This window comes from Sceloporus occidentalis, unplaced genomic scaffold (genome assembly GCF_023333645.1).
Source record: "Sceloporus occidentalis isolate IW3139 unplaced genomic scaffold, rSceOcc1.0.p SCAF_4, whole genome shotgun sequence".
Lineage (NCBI taxonomy): Eukaryota > Metazoa > Chordata > Lepidosauria > Squamata > Phrynosomatidae > Sceloporus > Sceloporus occidentalis.
The window spans coordinates 186293382-186310822 of NW_028316984.1; the positions used below are offsets into that span (position 1 = coordinate 186293382).

General features: G+C 43.4%; 1 protein-coding gene across 2 annotated transcripts in view; it reads left to right on the plus strand.

The window, feature by feature from the left end:
- Positions 1–3792: 3792 nt before the first annotated feature.
- Positions 3793–17441, plus strand: part of LBHD2 (LBH domain containing 2) — a 95418-nt gene continuing 81769 nt past the window's right edge. The window contains exon 1 of one of the 2 annotated variants that reach the window (XM_089522593.1): positions 3793–4075. The gene's annotated coding sequence lies outside the window, so the exon portion shown is untranslated. The remainder of the gene's footprint in view (positions 4076–17441) is intronic. The other variant, XM_089522594.1, reaches the window with a different exon arrangement.

Here is a 17441-nt window from a genome sequence, read left to right on the forward strand (position 1 = left end):
ACCAACAACAATCTACCTTGAGTCTCAAACTAGAGAAAAAGCAGGAGGAGGGGCAAGAGAAGAAGGTGATGGTGGTGATGATGATGTGAGCCAGAGCCAGCATGGTGTAATGGTCTGAGTGTCGGACTACAACTCTGGAGACCAAGGTTTAAATCCCTGCTCGGCTATGCTCAGATCTTGGGCACGTTGCACTCTGTCAGAAAGGCAAAGGCAACCCCCCTCTGAACAAATCTTGCCAAGAAAGCCTCATAATAGGTTTGTCAAAAAAGATTATCAGATGGGGGGAGAGCTGGGAGTGAAAGACATGCTCTTGGCATAATCGCGTGATTGCGCTGAAGATTTTCAGACACACCGTGCTCATCCAGGACTTATCCCATGATGATCCAGGAATGCTCCTGCAACTAAACCATTCCTGGGACTTCCCCAGGAATGGTTTGTTGCTAGAGCATTCCTGGATCTTTATGGGATAAATCCTGGATGAGCACGATGTGTTGGAAAATCTTCAGCGCAATTGCGCAATTATGCCAGGAGTATGCCTTTTACTCCCGGCTTTTTCCTGGTCTGATAATCTCCTTAGAGTTGTCCTAAGAAATGACTTGAAGGCACACAAGAACAATATTGATCATAATGGTGGTGGTGTGATAAGATGGTGTCTTAGAGCAGGATTGGAGAATGGGATTGGGGTGGGATTCCCTTTGACAGCCCTCACGTACTGGACAATAGGGAGCATAATCAAGTCGTTTGGTGACCTAGGGATCATCAAGCCCCTGGGCCAAAGCACTGGGTGGAGTTTTGCCTAGGGATTTCCCTCATTCCTCCTTGTCCTTCCTATGTCATAAAGTGGGAATGGAAACAAGGCACTCTCAGCCAGACCTGTGCTTTCTCTGATGAGAAATAGCAGGAGCTCCTGCTTTGCACTTTCCACTTCCAGCAACTATGGAGAAGAAATTCTGTGCTGTGTCTGGTCACTGCGGGTGAGGATGGGCAGGGGAAGGACAGCAAGGATGCTGGATGAAAGTTGAAGGCAGGGAACGGGGGAGGACCAAAGCTGAAGAGATTTCTTGCTACGTCCACTCAGGGTGCATCTACATGCAGAAATAATGCAGTTTGACACTGCTTTTAAATCCAGGGATTTGTAGCTAATGTAAAACTGCAAATCTCACGGTTCCATAGGATGGAGCAAAAGCACTTAAAGTGGTATCAAAACTCAGGGGCGTAACTAGGGTTGGTGTCATCCGGTGCATGATCCCATGGTGCCAACCCCCCACTGACCTCCTCCCATACCACATGATACAGAATCCTTAGTCATGTTTTTTGTACCAACGTTACTCTTAAATTGCAGTTCCCGTATATCACTGAAAGGAATGGCAATAGTTGTGACAGAAATAAGTAGCACAATGAAAATTATTCTTTCCAATTACAATATTGCATGCACAGCCTAATTGTACATAGTTTCATGCACTTAAGGGAACATTTGGTAAAATGTGAGGTTTTAAAATATTTTTAATTTTTTTTTAAAACAATGTAAATTAAAAAATATTTTTTTGAAATTTGAAATTTTATTTAAAAAACAAAAAACAGGGACCTCTCCTTTCTCCTCCCACTGAGCTTTGCTCCACTCACACCATCTCTTCAGCATTTTCATGGGACACAGGTGAAGGCCACAGCCCATTTCTGCCCAAAGGCAAATGTTTGGGGAGCAATGGGGTCACCCCTGCTTAGGAGGTCACTAGGTGCCATCTGAACCCCCTGCACCCAGTAACACCACTGTCAACACTGCACTATTTCTATAGTTCTTTCTATAGTGCAGAACTCTATAGAAAAAAACTTACCATTTCCCAGAATTCCATCGCCTTGAGCCATGGCACTTAAAGTGGTGTCAAACCAGATTATTTCTGCAATGTGGATGCAGCCGTAGACTTCCAGTAACAAGGTAGAGTGCATCTATACTGTACAGTATTTAAAAATGCAGTTTGACACTGTTGTAACTGACATGGCTCCATCCTACAGAATCCCAAGATTTGTAGTTTTGTGAGGCACCAGCACACTACGAATGTGTCTGAGGTTTGTGTGTATGTGTGTGTGTTTTTCAAACAGCAGCTGAAGAGGGTGCCTGGTTCTTCCACTCTCTCTTGGGTGCTATTTAAAAAAAAAAGTTTTAAAAAGTGAGGGAAGCCAAACATGTTTAACGTGATCAAATGTTTAAGACAACATCCAGTTTTAAGCCCTTTACAGTTCCACAAGATCTTTTGCCTTCTCTGCCCAAGAGTGCTAGTGCCCCACAAAACTACGCATCCCAGGATTTTTTAGGATGGAGCCACAATGACAGTTAAAGTGGTGTCAGACCCCATTCTTTCTACAGCGTAGATGCCCTCACTCATGCTGACCCCATAGACATGCCCTTCATTTCCACCTTCTGTCCAGGAGAAATTCCAAAACGTTCGCAACCAAATGTGGCCTAGTGGTTTGAGTGTTCGACTACAACTCTGAAGACCGGGGTTTGATTCCCCACTTGGTCATGGAAACCCACTGGGTGACCTTTGGCAAGTCACACTCTCTCAGCCTCAGGGGAAGGCAATGGCAAACCTCCTCTGAACAAATTTTGCCAAGAAAACCCCAGGATAGATTTGCTTTAGGGCTGCCATGAGTCAGAAAGGACTTTAAGGCACACGGCAACAGCACACTTTTAAACCCACTGGCTGGCCTTGTGCAAGTCACATTCTCTCAGCCTCAGAAGATAGCAGTGGCAAATCTTGCCATGAAAAACCACAAGTACGTATTTTTAAACAAGAGCCAGGGTGGCATGTTGGTTTGAGTGTTGGACCGTGAAGCTGGAGATCAGGGTTCGATTCCCTGCTCAGCCATGGAAACCCATTGAAAGTCACAGTGTCTCAGCCTCAGGGGAAGGCAATGGCAAACCTCCTTTGAACAAATCTTACCAAGAAAACCCCAGGATAGTACTGGTCTATAACTCTAGAGATCAGGGACCAAGTCCCAGCTCGGCTGTGCAAACCTGCTGGGTGACCTTGTGTGAGTCACACTCTCTCAGCCTCAGGGGAAGGCAATGGGAAACCCCCTCTGGACAAATCTGGCCAAGAAAACACTGGGATAGGGATGGCGTAAGTCGGGAACAACTTAAAGACAGATGACAATAACACACTTTTGAATCTTTTAAATCAGGTGATCTTGGCCAAGTCACACTCTCTCAGCCTCAGGAGAAGTCAACGGCAAGCCTCCCCTCGGAAGAAATCTTGCCTAGAAAACCCCAGGGTTTCTTAAGGCCTCTATTATGTTCAGAGAGCCAATGGGGTGTAGTGGTTCGAGCACTGCACTATGACCCTGGAGACCAGGATTCGAATTGCAGCTCAGCCATGTAAACCCACTGGGTGACTTTGGGCAAGTCACACTCTCTCAGCCTCAGGGGAAGGCAATGGCAAAACCTCTTTTGAAGAAATCTTGCCAAGAAAACCTCAGGGTAGTGGTCTGAGCACTTGAGTACTGCTCTGGAGACCCAGGCTTCGATTCCTTGTTTGGCCATGGAAACTCAAAGGGTGACACTCTCTCAGCCTCAGGGGAAAGGTAAGGGCAAAACCTCCCCTGTAAAGCAATCTTGCCAAGAAAACCCTATTTGCATAAGTGGGAAACGACTTAAGAAAGCACATCACACACACACACACACACACACACACCCCAGAAGGGTCCCAAAGGGAGGGAGAGAAGGAGGCAGGGAGGGGTTTGCCATGTTCTCCTCCTCCTCCTCCTCTACTTCTTCTTCTTCTTCCTCCTCCTCCTCTTCCTCTCTTTCCTGGAAGTCGCTTTGCATGCCAGTGCCCAGGAGGGAGAGCCTGATGCCAAGGGGAGTGCCAGCCTTTGCCCAGGGATGAGGCTGATCTCCAGCTGCTGCTTCTGCTGCTTCTGCTGAGGCTTTCCTTTCGCTGCATGGGAGCACCGAGGCTCAGCGCCGGATCGGATCTCCGCCTCGAGCCCTTCTCCTTCTCCTTCTTCTCTTCCTCCTCCTCCTCCTCCTCCTTCTTCTTCTGGGAGCACGGAGGAGAATCGCGCCGGGCTTTTGCAGGTAAAACTCTCCCCCTATCCCCGCTAAGGCTGCAGAAATGATCCACCCTGATAGCACTTTTGGGTTGCAGCCACACTGTTGGATTGATCCAGTTTGATACCACTTTTTGGTTGCAACCACACTGTAGGAATGATCTAGTTTGATAGCACTTTTGGGTTGCAGCCACACTGTAGGAATGATCTAGTTTGATAGCACTTTTGGGTTGCAGCCACACTGTAGGAATGATCTAGTTTGATAGCACTTTTGGGTTGCAACCACACTGTAGGAATGATCTAGTTTGATAGCACTTTTGGGTTGCAGCCACACTGTAGGAATGATCTAGTTTGATAGCACTTTTTGGTTGCAGCCACAATGTAGAAATAATCAAATTTGATAGCACTTTGGTTGCAGCCACATTGTGGAAATGATCCAGTTTTATATCACTTTTGCGTGCAGCCACACTGTAGAAATGATCCAGTCGATACTACTTTGTTGCAGCCACACTGTAGGAATGATCTAGTCTGATGCCACTTTTTAGTTGCAGCCACACTGTAGAAATGATTGAATTCAAAGATACAGCCATTTTAGTCTGTAGAATCAGTACATAGAGAGATCTTGTCGCACCTTTGAGGCTAACTGAAAGAAAGAAGTTGGCAGCATGAGCTTTTGTAGACTTCGGTCTACTTCCTCAGAAATGATCCAGATTGATACTACTTTGGTTGCAGCCTCACTATAGGAATGATCCAGTTTGATACCACTTTTTGGTTGCAGCCACACTGCAGAAATGATCCACCCTGTTAGCACTTTTTGATTGCAGCCACAGTGTGGAGACGATCCTATTTGATACCATTTTTAGGTTGCAGCCACACTGTAGACATGATCCAGTTTGATACGATTTCGGTTGCAGCCATACTGTAGAAATAATCCAAACTGATACTACTTTGGTTGCAGCCACACTGTAGAAGAGATCCGGTTTTATGGTTACAGCCACACTGTAGAAATGATCCAGTTTGATACTATTTTGGTTGCAGCCACACTGTAGAAATGATCCACCCTGATACCATTTTGGCTGCAGCCACCCTGTGGAAATGATCCTGTTTCATAACACTTTTTGTTTGCAGTCATACTGAAGAAGAGATCTAGTTTTATGGTTGCAACCACACTGTAGAAATGACCCAGTTTGATACCACGTTGGCTGCAGTCACACTTCAGGAATGATCCAGTTTGATACCACTTTGGTTGTAACCACACCGCAGAAATAATCCGATTTGCTCTCATATCACTACAAACTACAAATCCCAGGATCTCATAGCATTGAGCCATGGCAGTTAAAGTGGTGTCAAACACGATTATTTCTGCAGTGTGGATGCAGCCCTTTTTTTTTTACTCAAAGCTATGGAATCCTGGGATTTGTAGTTTCTGGTAGCACTAGAGCTTTCTGACAGAGAAGGGGGCTAAATGTGTGTCAGAAAACTACCGTTTCCAGGATTCTATAATATGGAACCATGGCAGTTCCAGTGGTGTCAAACTGGATTATTTCTGCCATGTGGCTGCAGCCTTTTCTGACTCAATGCAATGGAATCCTGGGATTTGTAGTTTGTTGTGGCACCAGAGCTCTCTGACAAAGAAGGCTAAATGTTTCTCAGAAAACTACAAGTCCCAAGTTTCCATAGCATGGTGCTCTGGCAGTTTGAAGCAGTGTCAAACTGGATTATTTCTGCAGTGTAGACTGAGCCTAAGAAGGAGCTCAGAGTTCCCCCAAAGCCAGAGTGACCAGAGGTCTTCACCGCAAAGGAGGACAAGGCACTGCAAAATGCAAGACATGCAAAAAAATATAGGACATGACCAAATAAAGGCTCAAAAGACTCCTATAAATGTAAATTCATGCTTCTTCGTCATGCTCAAAAAGGAGGACATTTTGGAATGCTTCCTGGATAGAAGGGGTGGGGGGGGGGGGGAAGGAAAGGAAGACAGGTCCTGGGAAAGGAGGATGTCTGGCCAATCCTTCCCAAAGCTGAGGGAAATAGGCAGCAACTCCCACGTTTCCTTATCTGTGCATCTTCTGAGGGAACCTGGAATGAGGAGAGAAGGGTCTGGGGAGGGAGAAATAAGGAAAGAAGGATCTGGGTGTTGTGGTTTGAGTGTTGGACTAGGACTTTGGAGACCAGGGTTCGAATCCCAGCTCAGCCATGGAAACCCACTGGGTTACCTTGTGCAAGTCACACTCTTTCAGATGGCAATGGCGAGCCTCCTCTGAACAAATCTTGCCAAGAAAACCCCATGATAGGTTTGCCTTAGGGTCACCATAAGTCAGTCATGACTTGAAGGCACACAACTACAACAACTGGTGGACAGGAGGGCAAAATGGGGGGCTGTGGGAACCCAGGGAAAGGGGAAGCTGTTAGACTGGTGTGTGTGTGTGGGGGGGGGAGGGAACTGGGAGCAAGAAGGCGAAGGTTGAGTGGAAGGGGTTGAAAAGAAAGATTAGAGCAAAAGGATGTGTGGTTTGTGCCTGGTAACCTTGGGCGAGTCACGCTCTCTCAGCCTCGGGAGAGCAGGGTTCCTAATCCCCCACTCGGCCATGAAAACTCATTGGGTGACATTGGGCGAGACACTTTCTCTCTCAGCCTCAGAGGAAGGCAACAGCAAACCTCCCCTCTGAACAGATCTTGCCAAGGAAATTCCATGAAAGAGTCACCATAAGTTGGGAATGACTTGAAGGCACACAACAACAACAAGGCAAACATATCACAGCTTTTGGAGCAAAAGGTGTGTGGTGTGTCTTCAAGTCTCTTAGTGACCCTAAGACCATTTCAGAGGGTTCTCTTGGCCCTTTTCTTCAGGGGGGTCTTTGCCATGGCCACCTTCTGAGGCTGAGAGTGGAGGGTAAGAGATCTCCTCTTTTTCCAGGACCTGTCCTACATTTCAAGCTTCCATCCAGGACAAATTCCAAAAAGTCCTCCATTTTGAGCATGACTCAGAAGCATTAATTTAATATTCATATGAGGTTTTTTAAAAAAAAAATGGTAATGTCCTATATTTTTCTTGAATGTCCCACATTTTGCAGTGCCTTATCCTTCTTTGCATTTAGCACATCTGGTCACCCTGAGAGATTGTGACTTGCCCAAGGTCACCCAGTGAGTTTCCAGGGCTGAGCATGAATTCAAACCCTGGTCTCCACTCAGACCACAACTCCAGCCTGGCTCTTGCAAAAAGGGACATGGGTGCAAAAGAAGAAGCTCTGAAAAGGCTCAGAAAAGCTAAAAACACACCTATAAATGTAAATCCATGCTTCTTAGTCATGTTCAAAATGAAGGACATCCTGAAATTCTTCCCAGACCGAAGGTTGAAATGTAGGCTATGTCCTGGAAAAGGAGGATGTCTGGTCATTCTGTTCTGGCTCATGCCTGTAGCGAGACAGAAAACTTCAACAATTTGGGTCCTTTTACATGTGTGGGGGGTTAGCAGGATCCAAGGCTACATTTACACCATTGGAATCCTGGGATTTGTAGTTTTCCAAGGTCTTGAGCCTTCACTGTCAAAGCATGCTGGTGCTTCATAAAACTCTCTCTCTCTCTCTCTCTGTTGTGTTACTTCAAGTTATTTCCAATTTATGGTGGCCCTAAGGTGACTCTATCATGGGGCTTTCTTGGCAAGATTTGTTACAAGGAGATTTGTCCATGCCTTCCCCTGAAGCTGAGAGTGTGTGACTTGCCCAAGATCATCCAATGGATTTCCATGGCTGAGCAAGAATTGAACTCTGGTCTCCAGAAAGTAATCCAACAGCCACGCTCACAAAAACACGAAATACCAGTTTGTCTCTAAGTACCAGGAGTCGATTCCCAAATCTGCCCTGCAACCCACTGGATGACTCTGGCCAAGTCACATGCTTTCAGCCTCAGGAGGAAGCAATGGCAAACCTCCTCTGAACAAATCTTGCTAAAAAACCCCATGGCGTCTTAGGGTCACCATGAATTGGAAATGACTTGAAGGCTCACAGCAACAAGAAATTTATACTAATCTAAATGCTCATTCCCACTATGATATAAAGCGAACTTCCGATTGGTTTATATGACCGTCATTCCCATTTGAAACTGGTTCTGATCCTGGTGTGATCGGTTTCAATCGCGATAAAGCGATGCAAATACAAAAAAACTGCTTTTTTCTGACACTACTTTTTTGGCGTTTTTGGCCCCATTCCCACTGGCCTATAATGCGGATCAGGACACGAATCATGGGTACATCATTTCTATTTGAGTGCGCATTCGACCCGCATTGCTCCGATATTGTTCCCATTGGGATTTGAATCTGAATCAAATTATCTTGAAAAATCTGAATTTTATGTTGATAAACCGGTTTAAAAAAATAGAGGCTTTTTAGCGAATTTTCCTGTGCCTCCTGAGTCTGATTCGGGGCAAATGAATGGGAATGAAAGGGTGTCTGATTTGGGAACATCGGGATGGGAGGAGCAGTGCTCAAGGGGCTGGCCTGGGGGTGTCACCCTCTTTGTTCTCTTTCCTGCATCGCAGGCACCATTTTCTTCCGTTCGCGTAGTCTTTCCCCCGGTGGATTGGGAAGCAGGATAAGGCGATCGTGCTACATTGAGCTCCAAACGCAGTAAACACATTACTTCCCCTGCAACCTCCCCCCTGCTCCACATTCATAGACCAATGTGTGAGGAGAGCCATTGAACACCATTTTTAACTATTATTATTATTATTATTTTCTTTTTTTGCCTCTGCCTGAGCGCCTGAGCAGCAGATGGGCTTTGCAGTACATGCCTGCATGATTGCCCCCAGATAGCCCAGGGAGCAATGGGGGAGGCAAAGGGACTTGGGGGGAATAGAGGCACCTTCTCTCTTTCCCAGAGGAACTATGGGAAGATACAGAAGAGCCTGGACGCCAAGGGATTTAAGGGGAATAGAGGCTCCTTCTCTCTTTCCCAGAGGGAGTCTGGGGAGACACAGAAGAGGCTGGATGCCAAGGGATTGGGGGCAAAGAGAGGCTCCTCTTCTCTCTTTCCCAGAGGAACTATGGGAAGACACAAAATAGTCTGGGACCCAAAGGGATTTGGGGTGAATAGAGGCTCCCTTTTCCCTTTCCCGGAGGGGAAAAGCGCCTCAGTGCCTGATTGGCTGTGACGTCAAGCACTTAAGCACTTGATTGACAGCTGCTTTAAAAAAAAGAGGTTCTGGAAGGGCAATGGGAACGGGGAGCAAAATAAACCGCTTCAAATTACCACAGGGAAAATACCAATGGGAACAAAAACAGGGGTAAAAAAACCTGGGTCTGTTTGCACTAGTTTTTAATGGGAACGATGGGTCAGATTCGAGTCAGAATCTGAGTCAGAATTGAAGCGAAATAAGTGGCTTTTTTTGCCCAGTGGGAATGGGGCCTTTGTTTTTGAAAAAAACAACAACAATTCTGCAGCGTGTTCAACAAGTGGGAACGACAGATCTGAACCACATTATTCTGGAGGGGAGGGACTAATGGCAGAGAGGTGTTTAACATCCCTCCTCATTTTTTGGTAGATCCACCATCCCCCCCCCCCCCCCAGTGCTGCCTTTGGGCTTGTGGTGCGACCTATCGGTGCATGTTTTTTAAAAAAAATAAAATTAATAGAAAATGTGATTCCTTGATGTTGCAACTATTTGCACTGGATGGAAAGTAACAAGAGCCAAGAGAATGCCTTTCTCAGTAAGTGTCTTTCATCCAGAAATAAGAGTTGTTTTCATGCCTTCAAAGATTTAACACATATAATACAGCATGTAGCACTTACATAAAATGTTACAACTCATATAGAGTCAAGTACTGGCAAGGACATATTGATGGTGCTTAAAAACCTCTGTTTAAAAACCTCCAAAGAAGGAGGCTCCACTACTCTCCAAGGGAGTGTGTTCCACTGTGAAACAGCTCTCGCTGTCTCTAAAGTTGAGATGGAATCCCTCTTTCTGTAGTTTGAATCCACTGCTCTGTGTCCTAGTCTCTGGAGCAAAGAAAACAAGCTTGCTCCATCTTCAATATGACACCCCTTAAAGTATTTAAACAGGGCTATCCTATAATCTCTTAACCTTCTCTTCTCCAGACTAAACATATCCAGCTCCCATATGGCATGGTTTCCATACCTTTCACCATTTTGGTCACCCTCCTCTGGAAACATTCTGCAACCTCTTTTTAAAAACTTCCAACTATGGAAAGTCTACAGCCGTTCATATTCCAGTATGAAACGGCTCTTACTCTAAGATTGAAGGGAATGGGAGAAATGTTAGCAGTGGAAGATAAACGATGGGGTTCATGGAACAAGTCTAGTGGCTAAATCTGTGGGGATAAAGGACCACTTATTGCTGGCGATTTTCTTGTTGCTGCCAAATTAGCATGTTGTGGAGTCTGGTCATTTTGTTCTTCCCTACTTCTTATCTTTCCAAAAGTTAAAACAGCATTGTTCCCTTTTTTAAAATTAAATGTTGAATTTTGCACTCTTTGTGCTAATTTACTATGTAGAATGATGTGAAGTCAAAAGGTTAGCAGAGAATTGAAATTTGACCACTGTCTTGCAAGCAAGACTCCGTTGGTACATTACATTTTCAGTAAGAAAAAACTATTGGAATCTTGTATACAGTAACCTGTAGGAACCAGCGTGGCATAGTGGTTTGAGTTGGAAACAACTTGAAGGCACACAACAACAACAACAACAACAACAACAACAACACAGTAACCTGGGAGTAAGTCCAACTGAATTCATTGGGACTTACATCTGAGGAGACATTGCACTGGGAGATATAAAAGCCCGAAGTGCTGCATGGGAAATGGGTGATGGGCAAAGCAAGACTGCACAGTATAGAGAATTGTACATAAAACACTTGTGGCTTCTTTCTCTGGTTCCTGAGTGCAGCCTTTCATTTGTGAAAATACAATTGATGTGTTCTCCTTTGGGTATATGATGTTTTTTCCAGGTCTTTTCAAGAGCTCTTCACATAGAACCTAAGTGAGTTGTAGCTTGAGCTATAATCTATGGCTTTTCACTCCCACACATGAAATAACCTGCATATTGAAGAAAGAGAAACTGAAACAGTTTTAAAATCTGAAGAAACTTCTAACAATGTTAGAGGAAACAAAATAATTGTGGCCATATTGAATTATATATTTTAAGTGTAGGAGTATGCAACCACTGTATATGAATTCTAGTGAAATAATTGTGTGTCTCCAGTGTGCTATTAGTGACATTTAGATATTTCTTCTCCTGTGGGAAAGAATTATCCATCCTTAGCTTGCATTATGTGTTCCCAGCTCAGAAATCCTGTCAGGTGAATACAGCCCCCATTTGAAGGGCTGCAGGTTGGGGGGGGGGCAAGGCTTGAAGAGAATGGTTCCCCCTCCTGAAACCATTTCATGCACCCTGCTTTTGCAAATCCAGGTTGATGTTAACTGAAGGTACACCCAAAAAGGATTCACCAGCTTGTTTTGAAGCTTGGGTGGTGGCTTAGTGGTTAAAATGCCAATTCTGAAGTCAGAAGGTTGGCAGTTCGAGGCCCAAGTGCTGCATGATGGGGTGAGATCCTGCCACTAGTCCTGACTTCTGCCAACCTAACAGTTCAAAAGCATGTAAAAGTGCAAGTAGATAAACAGGTGCCACTTCGGTGAGAAAGTAACAATGTTCAGTGTAGTCATGCTGGACACATGACCACCAGAGTCATCTTCAAACAACGCTGGCTCTTTGACTTAGTAACAGAAATGAGCACCACTTCCTACAGCTGGTTATGACTAAACAGTCATGTCAAGGGAAACCTTTAGCTTTACCTATGGACACCTTAATAGAACCATAGAGTTGGACAAGACCACAAAGGCAATCCAGTCCAACCTACTGCTGTGCAGAAGGACACAATCAAAGCACTCCTGACAGAATGTCATATCCAGCCCCTATTTAACAATCTCCAAAGAAGGAGACTACACTAAACTCTGAGGCAGCATATTCCACTGTCAAGCCCCTCTTACTGTGAGCATATTCTTCCTAATATTTCATTAGGAGTGCTGTTCACATATAAACTAAGTGAGTTGTAGCCTCATCTATAATCTATCACTTTTCACTTCTATGTATGAAAGGAGGACTGAAATGGCAGCGAAAAGGTTGCCTGCAGGTATATTCAGTTCATGTACATATTGGCTTTTCACCTAGGATTTCATGCACCAAATGCAGGCAATGTGTACATCTAAAAGCAGCCACCATTTGGCTATTCTTGGTACCATATATCCTAGTCTTAAGTAACAATTTGTTCAGTGAAATAACCATTAGGTTGAAGGTAAAGAAACATGGAAAGATTAGGGATGCTTAGTGAAGTATTCTTGAAGCAGCATCTCATTTGAGTTATTGCTTAGCACTTGGATCTGATCCTGCCTCTCCTTCAGCCATGATAGTGGGTCTTGATTATCCTGGCTTGTGGCGTAGCTTCTGAGAAGATGTGTTGTATTCCTTCTTCCAATTTGTTAGGCATGTATAGGGCATTAACTTGAAAAAGAACAAATGAAGAGAATGACATCTATTTTATAACATTTTGTCAGTAATGGAGTCTTGCTTGTGGAAGGAGCATGGGTGGGTGGGAAGACAGAATTTTGATCAAAGAAACTGGCAGTAAAAGTGGTTATTCTAAGAAAAGAAAACAATTGATTGTTCTGAAATGGTGAGGTGGCAACCCCAGGGGGGCACAAGAGTAGCTCAAAGGGACTTGAGTTTTGGGGGCCCCAATCCCTCTTCCCAAATTTTTGTATGTGTAAAATTTACACATGTGTTGAGTTAAATATTAGCCCCCTGGACCTGTGGTAGTTGCCCTTGGAAAGCCCCATGAAATGTTTCAAATAGTCCTGCTTTTCTGAATATGAAAGATTCTTGGCTTCACTACCTTCCAAAGCAATGTAGGCTGATAAATGTTGTCATGGTGAGTCAACTTATGTGTGCTTACTGTGCAAAGCTGTGGAATGGTATGCACATTGGAATGAACATTTGTTTGAAAATAATGCATCAAGGTATATCTGTGCACACTCCAATATACATTTAATTTGCCTCCTGTCTCTGCCTAGTATATGTAAGAGTTCACACAACTAGGTGCTAATCTTTTTGTAGAGTTGGAAGAGACCACAAGGGCCATCCAGTCCAACCCCCTGACACGCAGGAACACACAGTCAAAGCACTCCTGATAAATGGCCATTCAATTTTTGTTTAAAAACCTCCTCAAAAAGAGACTGCACCATTCTTCTGGGATGGATATTCCACTGTTGACCAGCTCTTATCATCAGGATGTTCTTCCTAATGTTTAGGTGGAATCTCTTTTCCTGTAGCTTGAATTCATTGCTCCGTTTCCTAGACTCTGGAGCAGTAGAAAACAAGTTAGCTCTATCCTCCATTTGATATCCTTTCACATATTTAAGCATGGCTATCATGCCACCTCTTAACCTTCTCTTCTCCAGGCTAAGCACATCCAGCTCCCTAAGCTGCTCCTCATAATGTATGGTTACAAATCTTTCCCCAGTTCAGTTCCAGCTTGGCAATATCCTTCTTGAATTGTGGGATTTTCCCTCCCTCCCACTTGACTGCAACTAGACATAAGTTCAATTTGAAATAGTTTTCCACATGAGAACAATCATAATTATGTCACAAACTGAGCTTTCATAGTACCCATATTTGGTGTTACTTTGTTCCATTTTCCTGAAGTGTCCAAATTTTGTGGCATAGTAAACTTCATCATTGCACTCTTCTCTTTGCAGTTAGCATGGTGGTATGGGAAAAACAACCCACCAAGCCGTCTCTCTCTCTTCGGGTTGAATCCTTGTTGTTCACACATGTCCCTAATAAACCCGATGCACTTGTGTGTGTGTGTGGGGGGGGGGGGGCTGGTAAAAAAAGCCACTTGACCTGAGATATTTGATACCGTTTTTCCCCCTGAATTTTCCTGAAAGATCTGCATCTATCCGCATCGTCGACAGTGTGAATACGCTTCTAAATCGATTCAGATTGCTCTGTCTCATTAAAGGAAGGGAGGTGGCTTGATTTTAACCCGGGACGATGGCATGTGTGAATAACACAAGGGTTAAAATGACTAGATTCGCGAATCCAAAACGTAATGAGAACAACAACTCCAATATGCATAAGTGCGGCGATACGCATTTCCTTGGGACAAAAAAATGAGTGAATCATTTCTGTGTGTGTGTGTGTGTGTGTGAGAGAGAGAGAGAGAGAGAGAGAAAACATTTGACATTTTTCCATCATGTTGGTACAAGTCACACCTACCATTACATTTATAGAAATAATGAATCCATTATACCTGGCAAAACTGGCACATTGAGTGGAAGGTGTAAAGTTTCCTCCTTGCCTCTTAGAGACTGACTGGCAACCAAAAGCACTGTAATGATTTTCATGTGTTGATTGGTCTAGAGATTTGCTTGAATGTTGCTTTCTTCTGCTAGGGAAAAAGGTAGTATTTTCCATGTGCGGTCACAGACGTCGGAAAGTTGGTGGGTGGGGGATTAAAATTAATACTTATTAAGAATTAATAAGGATTTAAAATTAATTGAATTCAATTAGCAAGGACTTAAAATAATTAAAATCAAATTGGAGTAGTTTAATTCTGCTCAGCCAAAGCAGCCAGGTTCCATTTTCTATTTTTTCAACTAGAGATAGATTTTTTTTTCTTTCTTCCATTCAACAGAAGGTGGTATGAATGAGCCATTGCTAAGCATGATAAACACACTAATTACACTGAAATTTAATCCCTGTGTTTTCAACCATATGAAGACTTAATTATGGTTGCCACTTATTTTTCTCTCTCTGATAAACTCTTAATCTCTAACACTTTTACATCAGACAAGTCCAATGTGAGCCTTTCCATGCTATGAATCACTATACCGATTAAATTTGGCCAGTTCCCATAGAGAAGAATTTCCTTTTAGGTTGTGTGTGTGTGTGTGTGTATGTGTGTGTGTGTGTGTAATTTATCAAATTTTGAAATTTCTTAATATTCAGGATGGAAAGAATTTGGATTTCAGAAATATATGGATATAGGAGGAAGTGGAAGAGACAGGTTTTCCCATATCTAAAATTTAGTGGCTGTCACACCAGGAGTGTGGAATGTCCTTACCTTAAGACTTTCTTTACTGGTGCCAAAAATCCACCCCTTAACTAAGCACGGTTATATAATAGTTGTTTGGCAGGAGCCAGGAGCCGAAATAACAGTTTTCTCCATTGAAGTGCCTTGGGAGAAGTGGAGGAAAGGAGCAAGGAAGCTTGTATGTTGCCCACCCACACATAATCTGGACAAAGGCAGTGTTTTATGTCTTTGAGCTTGGCAAGCAATACGTTTTAGTGCTAGGGGAAAGGTGGGAAAAGTTCCACATAGTACAACCTTTTAATAACTAGTTCCCCTCTTTAATAGAAAAAAAAAGAGGAAAAGACTGGGAGCTGACTTCAGAGTCAATATTATGGATACAGAGTAAGATGGCAGTGTGGTGTTAAACAGCTTGACTGGTTGTCTGGCAATACTTTTTGTGCTCCCCACTTCAACCATAAAGCTGTAGTCTAATAAAATTGTCAATTTAACATGTAGATTAAAAAAAACAACCATAAGGGTATGAAGCTGCATGCATACTGAATTGGGGCATGTCCATGTAAATGTGCCTTCTAGTTGCCTGGTGACTAATGACAACTCCATGAATTTCATAGGGTTTTCTTAGGCAAGGAATATCCATACTTTATACAATTAGAGGCTGCATCCACATTGCAGAAATAATCCAGTTTGACACTACTTTAACTACCGTGGCTCAGTGCTATGGAATTCTGGAAAATGTAGTTTGTTGTGGCACCAGAGCATTGAGCCATGGCAGTTAAAGCGGTATCAAACCAGTCTATTTAGCCCCTGTTTAGTTGCCATACAAGGAGGAAGGTGGATAATAATAGTAATAATAATAATAATAATAATAATAATAATAATAATAATTTCTGCAGTGTGGATGCAGCTATAGACCTTTATATGGTTCAACATTGTATTATTTCACTTTCAGTGGCTCTCTAAGCCTTCTTTCTTGAGATCCTTTAATTAAAGATGCTGGAATTGGGAATTACAATGGAGCCTTTGCAATGTAGAATCATAGAATCGTAGAGTTGGAAGAGATCACAAGGGCCATCCAGTCCAACCCAGGAAATCACAACCCATGCATCCCCAAGAGATGGCCATCCAGCCTCTGCTTAAAGACCTCCAAGGAAGGAGACTCCACTACATTATGAGGAAGGAGTGTGTTCCACTATCAAAATGTATATGTCCACTAATGAGCTGTGGATCCATCCTTATTTTAGTGTCTCATATAAAAAGGTCATGAGAGGAAACAATCAAGTAAATCCTTCCAGGGCTGTGTGCATTCTGTGCTAATCCTAAAATTAACCTGCAGCTTGTATTGCTTATGAAAATTCTTTGTTTCTCCTATTTGTTCCACTGTAGGGTTTTTACCATTCTGTACGCTTTATTCTGCACCTTCTAGTCTTCAGGACAATATAATGAAATATTCAGGACACTAAAATCTCATCTCCTCAGTTGACCACACACTGGTCAAAACACAATTTAACACATTTTTCCTACCATAAGAGGTAGAAACATGTTGTTTGGGGGAGGTATTTGTGGAAACTGATTTTTATGTCTATTAGGCTCTCCTCTGCTTTTTAATGTAGTTAACACCAAATCATGACACATCCACAATATTGTTTGTTTCTGTCCTGATTTCCTTGCTTTTTCCATCAAGTCTGACAATGTCAAAATATGCTTTTGTGCATGGCAGATTCAGTACACAGTATAGTAGTATATCCTGGGAAAGTAGCCATCAGACTGTGATGAAAGTGGCTGTGTGACAAGGTATGAGATATGTGATTTGTGTACTTAATATATCAGGCTCAAAAATTGTGGTTGGGTCCTACAGTCAGTCCTCCATATCCATGGATTTTTTTTATCCATGGATTCAAGCATCCATGGCTTGAAAATATTCCCCAAGAATTACTATATAAAAGTAATTCTTGATTTTGCCATTTTATATAATGGACACCATTTTATTATGCCGTTGTATCTAATGGGACTGCAGCATTCACAGATTTTGCTATTCATGGGGGCCCTGGAACCATGGTGCTCTTGGATATCTCAGCGGCCTTTGATACCACTGACCACGGTATCCTTCTGGAATGCCTGAGAGAGTTGGGTATTGGAGGCACTGCATTGCAGTGGTTCTGATCCTACCTCTTGGGTAGGTTCCAGATGGTGTCGCTTGGGGATAGCTGTTTGGCCAAGAGGGAGCTCGAATCGGGGGTCCCTCAAGGTGCGATTCTGTCCCCAATGCTATTCAACATTTACATGAAGCCGCT